The sequence below is a fragment of the Leptinotarsa decemlineata genome, unplaced genomic scaffold (genome assembly GCF_025532065.1).
Source record: "Leptinotarsa decemlineata unplaced genomic scaffold, Ldec_3_MD MMD2_tig00026361_RagTag_RagTag, whole genome shotgun sequence".
NCBI lineage: Eukaryota > Metazoa > Arthropoda > Insecta > Coleoptera > Chrysomelidae > Leptinotarsa > Leptinotarsa decemlineata.
In genome coordinates, this window is record NW_027412704.1 from 3,397,195 (window position 1) to 3,406,197 (window position 9,003).

The following is a 9,003-nucleotide window of genomic DNA, read 5'->3' on the forward strand; positions in this document are numbered from 1 at the left end:
CCATCTTCACACAAAATAATGTGGAAATCTTCTTTGTATAAATATGGAAAATTAGAAAGCCAAAACCTGTTTCTCAAAAGTATACTCTCCTAAAAATGTACCTCTTTTTATATTTTAAGAGTCTGAGGATATAATTTTATGAATAATAATGATTACAAGTTCAATCGTAACTTTTAGTCAACAACAACGATGCAAGAAAAAAGTGTTTATCCGATTATTTTCAAGTTTCAGGCCAAATTTCAAATGCAAAGGGGAGTCTTGTGACATTTCGAATGAAAGGTGTTTCAATTCCCTATGAAATGACCCTCACCTTTTCGATGACCTGAGATGTTGATATTTAAATTTGGAACTGAACATTTCTGAACTACATCAATCGACGTCTGATTTTTGGAAATAAATGTTCATTGGATTGGGAAATACATTAGTAACATCGTTTGCGTGTTAATTCCAAGGACATTAAACGAAAGTAATTTATTTCAACCATCCAATGCATGAAAAATTGAGCAAATATTCAGAATATTCACCTTGAACCTCATGACTGTGAAGTGGTCTTCTTTCTGACTCATATCTAACATTTTGGAATATTTTGGGGTTAGGTTACGTTAGGTCCAAAGTGATTTTGTCGATCTGCAAACTTCTTAACGAAGCCGATTAGTTTGTATGGTGAGTGGTCTTTCATGTCAGATAGTAAGAGTACGGGTCTGCCGAACTCTACAAACCTAATTCGGTCCCCAGCGGGACAGGCACAAAGTTTATGTTCTGCTGTTTCATCATTTCCCAAACAGAGGCGACATACACTATTTTCCGATAGTCCGGGTTCTCTGCATATGATGTTTCAAATGACAGTGACCTGTAAGAAGGCCTGTTAGACATCGTAGTTGATCCCTACTGTGGTCCAACAACTGTTTGGTATCAGCTTGGAAGGGTAAATGGACGCTTTGGAGTGGAAGATTCTGCTAGAAGTATTTGAATCTTCTTGCCATCCAGGTGTTCAATGTTTGTTTGGCAAAAACTAAAGCGATGCCAATGCCAGGTTCTGGTCCGATGAAGCTGCTTGCAGCCCCCTCCTTTGCAAGGAAGTCAGCAGCTCCATTTCCTTCGAGGCCATAAATGATATATCAAATGGCTCCAATACTTCAGACTTAATATTAACAAATATCATGGAAGCGACTGTGAGCGAATGTGAAATGCCCTTAGTGCGGTTGGATAACTACTATCCAGCTCTAGAAATAATGTTCAATGTCAATTTTCAACAAGTAACCGAATCGTCCAAAGGTAAGCACGTTATAGTCTAGTTCACATGTACTTTTTTTTGTAACATTTTTCAGCCCTGTCCAAATATTACGACCAAGATGTCATTCGATTCGTATTTTTACCTAGAAAGTTTAAGGAAAGGTCCAAAAACGCGTCGATGAAAATTACAAAAGTTATAAACAATTAAGTGAAAAAAAATGGGGCTTTAGTTTTTTCTTAATATCTCGAAAAATTTTCAAAATTTTGGAAATTTGAAAGAAGATCTGAAAATATCAATGAATTTGCGTAAAAAAAGTCCCGACTCTCGAAACTGTATCTCGATTATTTATAATTTTTACAGAGCCCTGAAAATAGAGCCAAAAGCGGGTAGTCTGGCTTCCGCGCGCCTTTCGTCACTCTGACATAAAAACAAAAAAAATTATTTAAACATATCAAATGTAAATATTGAGAAATGAAAAAATTCATGTAATGTTGGGATACATCAGTAAACAGCAGTCAAAAACTTTTCATCCCAATTTTAACGTTGATTATAAATTTGTTAATTAATAACTTTTTCTGAATTGAAAGTCAATATAAAAATCCCTATAATTCTTAAACTAAAACCCCGGCATTTTTTTTCTTTTGTGAAGTTATCCTTGATAGGCAAAAAAATAGATTACCGTTGCCAAAATAAAAAAATTGTTATTTTCTATTTTTTATTGACAATTGAAAATTATAATTTTATAAAAAATACCTTACAAATTTTTTTTTCTAATTCTCCATTGCTTCAATGTCTCATGGCTAAAAACTAATTATAATATTTTTTTAAATTTTTTACAGCTTTTGTTAATAAATTTATTATAAACAAATACATTGTTTATAAGCAATTCAAAATTTTTTTTTTGCATTATGTCAATTGAAAAACATCATGATTTTTAGAAAAAAAATGGTTTCTTAAAAAAACATTCTTTGTTGCTAAAAAATGCGTTTGTTAATTAACAATCGTTTTTTGCAACCAAATATTAAAATTAAGGAACCGTCTTTTTTTAAATGATGAATTCTATTGTTCTTTCAGGTTTTGTAGAACTTTTTCTTCTATTCTTTTTTTAATTGTTCATTTAAAAAACATGTTATGAACAATTTTTTTTTCAATTGCAAAATTGCAAAAAACAACTACATATCGCAAAAAATGCACCAAGTCAATCAAAACAATGGCAAAGTTACATTAGGTGACCTTCAAATTTCTCACACATCCACCATATTCGCTAGATTTGACACCCAGCTACTACTGGCTATTCGCAGACCTCAAAAAATGCTCACCGTTGAAAAATTTGCTCGAATGAAGAGTATATTGCTGAAACTGAGGCTCATTTTGAGGTAATAGATGATGGAGATTACGTTGATGAATGAAGTCAATTTTGAACATAAAAACGCGTTTTTTTCTCTTAGACCCAAGACTTTTCAGCCCATGTGTTATAAAAAATAGTAACTCCCGTGACACGAATAGTTTTTTTTTTAATTTATTCGAGCCTTCGGGTATTCCATTGAAAATTATCATCGCAAAAGTTGAACATGGACATGTCAGATGATGAATCGTCCTAATGAGTACAATAATCATAGTAAATTCACACGACGTCCTTGTTAATATAGTGTAAAATGCTGTTTGTACTGTTCAGGGAAACCTTACATAATTGGAAATGATATTTTAAAGGTGAATTATCAAGTGACCACATTACAAATAGATTTGACTTATGAGAATGGTATGACTTCATGAAATTCAAAAAAATTCTGCTATATGTCAAAGCTGAATTATTCATCCAAAGGTTTATTCTCAGATATGCGATACATTTATTCAAAAACAGTTGGTTACATCAAATATGAACTGGAGCCTAATAAAAAAATACATTTTTTTGAGTTGATTCAGAGAAAGCTTCAGTTCAAAACGAGCTAGACAATAAAATGAGAAAAGAAAAGAGCAAACTCAAAAGTTCACTTCGCTGAGCATATATTCGGAAATTTTGACAAACAAGATGGGTAGATCCCGAAATACGGAATTTCTCGAGCCCCAGAGTTATTGTACCCATGTCTTACTTCTGGAAGAAAAGAGGCATTAGAAACATCTAACATATGAAAACCTTCCTGTAGAGTTGCCTAGCTCGTCATTCCTTTGATCCAAGGAGCTAGGTTACCGCGACTATTTACCCAGTTGAGACAATTATTTGAGATACTTCCATAATCGCACTTTGATTGGACGTAGTTGTCCCGCTTGAAGCAGTACTACCACCCAAATCATTCCCTCTACACTATCAAAAGTCTTTCATTGCTCATTCATAAAATTCGTCGACATCCGGCCTGGTTACCGGCTTAGAATTCCGTTAAACTCACAAATTCATATTTCACTTTTGATTTTGTCAGATTGCTGCTTCATTTTATAATACACAAGTACTTGTGAACTTTATTTGAAGCGGTTTCGAGTATTCTGAAGCCTATTCAGGGAACTATTCCAAAATTTAGCATTAATGCTCTGACGTGAATCATTTAGAGTTGCTGAATGTACATCAATTACTAATTTGGCCGTTCTACTCATTTTGCCACATTTCACGAGTTGAATACAATCCATATACCGTAGAAAAAAATTCCAAGTGGACGATTTTTGAGTGTTGATTTATTGTTCATTCATCATCTCCAAGTGAAATCACATTATTGAAAAAATAGTTTTGCGAGTTATATAGAGGTTCTGCATTTATTATGCAGTTTCAACGAATGTGTTCACACTTCAACGAAAAAAATCAAATAATTCTCATCAACATGGAATGCGCAAGAGGAACAGCAATAATGTTCATTGTTCAATGTTCAATATATGGAATAAGATGTGGGGACTGTGAGAAAAAAATATATCGGTCAGACTAAGCGAGCTATTGAAAGTCGTTTCAAAGAATACGCAGCACACATCCAATTTCGAAGACCAAAAAAATCTGGTTGCTATTCATCAACAGTTCAATAAAGATAATTTTGAAAAAATTATTGGATTTGTGAGAAAATGAAGGGTATTATGAATAAAAACCAGAATATTTTGCACAATATATATTTTGGTGATGAGTATACGATATATGGAGTAATGAGAGTCTTCGACGTTTCACGAAAGATCAAACACAGTATCCAAAAGGGGTGAACGTTTATTATATCTGTATTCATCGGAGCAAATCAAAAGGTGAGCTTTGCTGCAATCTACTCGAAAAAAAGATAAACATCTCAATAAAGAAAACAAATAGGTATGGCTGGTAACATGAGCAAATCGTTCTCATTCACTTTCAGTTTCAGCTCACTACTTATTTTCAGCTAGACAGTGGTGGAATGATAGATTTCCTGGCAGACATGTGGGCGGAAGAGGAGCAATAGAATGGCCACCACGACCACCAGATTCACTGTCTCTATGATAGATGTTCGTAGTGAACTCCAGGTAGAAGTTCTTCGCGATCTTGACGAGGACTTTGAGAGGAGATTTGAATGAGATAAATTACTTTTTGATAATATTTTTGGGAATGTACCTGAACGGCTTTTGAAATGAGGTGAACTAGCCTACAAAATTTCTCCCTCGAAATGATGGTGTTTTTGTATATTTTCAGGTTTTCTTTAGGGGCTGAAGTATATAGTATATATCATTCTGTAGCCTGTTTCTCCCTAATTGATTCATTTGATGATAATTTCGATTTCTTAATGAGCTTGAACGTAAAACACTCATTATATCTGATGGGATGTTTCTTCAAACGGTAATAGAGTGTTAATCACTAAACTGATAGTTTGATGCTTCCTTAGGAATTTCAACTAATCAACAGCAAAACACAGATATCGAAGTAATTGTGGTAAAGAACCTCGTTTCAGAGCATAATTTAGGAAAACTTGACAATCGATGAATGCTTACCTCGTCACGTAGGTTTATAGATTATGAAAGTTCATCGTGAGTGGAAGTTGATACTAAAGATCATGTGATAGAATGAGTAATGGCCATAGCTAAACACCCATAATGATTTTAGATATGAATGGAGTCTCAGTAAGCACCACGGCCATAAATATTGGAAAAAAGTAAGTACGCCACTGACTTGGTGTTATGGTTTTTCATTTTTTCAGATTAATTGACTGAAAATACAACTTTTTTGTCGTTTGTGTTTTCTTCATTGTTTTCGTTTTCGAGAAGCCACTTTTAGTCGGAGAGCCAGTGACGCATGTTTCATGAAGTGTTTGATGCACCCTGAAATTTTGTAAGGGTAGTATCTATGGAATAAGAAGTACGAATACCTGTGTTTGCCTGACCCTGCCCGGGATACCAGGTACTGCGCATAATAGAAAGGTGTAAAAAAATATAGGTCAAAATAAGTGTTTGATTCACAGGTCAACAAACTTTAATCGAAAGATTAGTTAATTTTCAATTATAATTCAAGATGGCAGACACTTTGGAGAGGGTTTACGTGTAATTAATTTTCCTCAAAGTTATTTTTTTAACAAAATGTTGATGCATCAAACACTTCGTGAAGCATGCGTCACTGGCTCTTGGATTATTTACACACCTGCTAGCTGATAGTGATAGTGTTGTCATATCAGTGAAAGTCAGAGTTGTCAAATAGCAGTGATTCCATCATGAATAATTCCAATAACGCTGAAATGGCTGGGATGCACTTCATTTATGGATTGGCAAAGGAAATGCGAAAGAAGCACGGATAATTTATCAGGACAGATATTTTAACAGAGTAATTCCATGTGCTGGAACACTAAGAATGCTACGTGTGAGATTATGTAAAACTGGGAGTTTTAATGATTATAAAGGTGGTGGGAGAGCAGAAACTGGAATAACAATGCCTGAAATAGAAGAAGCAATACTTGATTCGATAGAAGAAGATTTTTCAAATAGTACCAGGAAGATTGCACTGCAACTGGAAGTCAGCCCAAACACCATATGAACAGTTCTGAAAAGAAATCTCCTACACCCATATCATATACAGTAGGTCCAAGCTCTGCCCAAAATTAAAATTTCGCAGGGGGTTGATTCGTACGATGGCCTCCAATAATAATTTTTTGACAATTATTTCATTCACGGACGAAGCCAATTTTTCACTGGAGGCTCTTACTTGGCTAATACTTGGGCCCCTGCTCTTTGTTATTTATGGTAATATTTTCCTATAAGTCCATTCTCTATGCAGATGACACAACTTTAATATATAACGATCAATCATCTAACATTCCACAAGTGATGGAAGAAGTTGAAAATGAAGCCAACACTTGGTTTCTAGAAAATAAATTGAAGTTAAATAGTGACGAATCCCAAAATCTTCAGTTCCTCACTGTAGGTTCAGTTGACAGAAGAGTAAAATTACTTGGCATCGCTCTTGACAGTTCTTTATCTTGGCATCAACATACAGATCTTCTCGCAAATAAACTATCTAGTGCAATATATATCCTTCGTCAACTGCAAAACATCACAAGCGGTGAGATTCTGAAAATTACGTATTTTGCATTATTCCACTCACGCATCAGCTACGGTGTTGTTCTTTGGGGTAACTTTCCTTGTTCGATGATAATTTTCAAACTACAGAAAAAAACTGTAAGAATATTGGCAAGTGCAGGTCAAGGAGGTTACACAGCGCCATCTGCCCGCGAATAGATCAAGCAATGATGTCGATATATCAAAGTTACGTACAGCGCCTTCTGCCTGCGAATAGATCAAGCGATAATGTCCATAATTCTGTCAAATACAGATCCCAAGCTTTAGAGTTACAAGCAAACAAACATACATACATACATACAGGTGAAGCTAATATAAAGCGTGTAAAAAGCGACTTTCGTGTGATATTCATATGAAAGTAGTTGTTCGGAAAAGACACGAAATTCAGTGGCATTCAGAAAGATGAATGAAAACAGTTCAATGAAGAGTGCCAATAAAAATAATTTTCACAATGCCCCGAAGAAAGCTATCAAAAAGTCGGAAGTATGAAGTCTGCTATCATCAGTATCGTCCAAGGAGAACTATCATCATATTCAGATAAAAATGTTGCGACAAAATATTTATAATGCACGAGAATAAATATCGATACCAAAATAAATACTCATCATAATCTGGTTATCCACTTCCTGTCTTATCAAGCCAGTGTACAGAAGTAGAGAGAAATTCGTGACTTTACTTGATGACCTCGTTCATTGACAAGAGCCCGAGGAGATCATTTTGCAGCAATGCTATTTATATATCAAGAATTTCCGCTTTTATATGGCTCAACATTCTCTTCCAGGTGCTAATTTTATTCAAAGATAGCTCAGTTATTTGCGCTATCAACGGAGAGTCAGAATAAAGTTTTGCAGATTTGATATACCAGTTGAATTTGAGGAAAATGATGCTTGAGTCTGTGTCCTTTTGGTGTCCCGAAAGAAGGTCACTAACACAAAGAACACACTAACACTAATCTACTATTCAGTAGATAACGGCACATGATACCGTAATGTGTTGCCTATAAATAGATAGACAGATACATAATGTTTGTAGCAGGTCATATAAATGAACAGTTTTATTTCCAAACAGTAAGTTGGTGATTGAATGAGTGGCATATGTGGAGTTTATTTTTCCATTCTGGAAACTATTTCTGTGTTCCTTCATGTGGGCTTTGAACATTCTTCCTGTTTGACCTGTATCAATCATAGGACATGACCCAGAAGTCTGTACACATGAGTGTATAAATTATCATGTGGGTCATGTCCGATGTTTTTTTTATATATGTCAAGCTAGGAGAAACGTTCAAAGCCCGCATAAAGGAACATAGAAATAGTTTCCACAGTGGAAAATTAAACTTCATTTCCAGAAGAAAGATTCAAAGCTAAACCTGTTGGAGAGCATGGAAATAAATTTCAAAACTACCAATATCTTATTAACGATCAAACTGAACTGAATAATTCGCCATTATTGAATCTGTTTATTTATAGGAGAGAAAAGTTTTGTGAATTTAGTTTATTTATATAGTTAATGAATTTATATCTAATCTTTTCAGGTAAATTCATTCGTTAAAAAGTAGGCATACCAGTAGGTAATATGTTTAACTTGAAGTTATTCGAAAACTCTTTTCTAAAAATAGTCTATAATGAAATATACGATTTCTCAAGTGAACACCTTTTGAAAATTAGTACAAAAATGGTTATAGGTATGTCGATTATATCTCCATAATCTTTCGATTCACACATATAAAAATAAATCAAACATTCAATATAATATGATACAAGAAATGAATTAAGAAAACGATATCTCAAAAAATTACATGTATTTTATTCCTTTTATATTTCCTAACCTGCATTATATGAAATATATTGCATTATATAAAAAATTTCAAATCTTTTTTTTATATAAAAATAAAATTGAAGAATGGATAATGAAGACGAATTTTTTTCAATGATATAATGAATTTTATTCAATTCATATATTGTGATTCAGCACATATTTTGAATTTATGTATTTATTTGTTATTTTAATTTCACATATATTCACATACTTCGTATATGCATATATATGAGATTGTATTTATAAAGATATATCTATTTTTACGACACCTTGGTACAAGTTTCATTTCTCAAGGTTATTATCATTTTATTTAGAAGTTTGTTCATTATTTCCGATGTATATATTATAAAACGTCATGATTAAACTTATATTATTATTATTATTATCTAGATTCACTCATGGACTCCATCTTGTAGACTGCTGCTCAATGCATCAGCTTTTTTGATTATTTATTTTGT